Source organism: Penaeus monodon, chromosome 33 (assembly GCF_015228065.2).
Source record: "Penaeus monodon isolate SGIC_2016 chromosome 33, NSTDA_Pmon_1, whole genome shotgun sequence".
In the NCBI taxonomy this organism is placed as follows: Eukaryota; Metazoa; Arthropoda; class Malacostraca; order Decapoda; family Penaeidae; genus Penaeus; species Penaeus monodon.
Window position 1 is genome coordinate 33,022,170 of NC_051418.1, and position 580 is coordinate 33,022,749.

Sequence of the window (580 nt, forward strand, 5' to 3'; positions counted from 1 at the left end):
GTCTGAGCTTCCTGAGGAAGATGAGACGAGAAAATAAATTTATGTTATATTCTCCTTATGCTATTTTCCTTCTTATTCTTCCATTCTCCTATTATCCTTTCTCCTAATTTCGTTTTCTTGCTCCTCCCAAGGCGGAAAGTGGGCGAAGGGAGGTTTATGATAAAGGATAGTGGGCAAGGGAAGAATGTGATAAAGGAGAGTGAGCAAGGGAGGGTTGAGATAAAGGAGAGTGAGCAAGGGAGAACTATGATAAAGGAGAGTGAACAAGGGAGAATCATGATAAAGGAGAAAGGACGAGAGGATTTTTCATAAAGAAAGGTGGACAAAGGAGGATTATGATAAAGAAAGGTGGACAAAGGAAGATTGTGATAAAGGAGAGTGGGCAAGAGAAGATTATGATAAAGAAGGTGGACAAAGGAGGATTATGATAAAGAAAGGTGGACAAAGGAGGATTATGATAAAGAAAGGTGGACAAAGGAGGATTATGATAAAGGAGGACAAAAGAGAAGGCAGGATATGTGTGTGGGAAAAGCGACGGTGATATGAATAGCTTATGGAAAAGGGAATGGAGAGGGAGGAG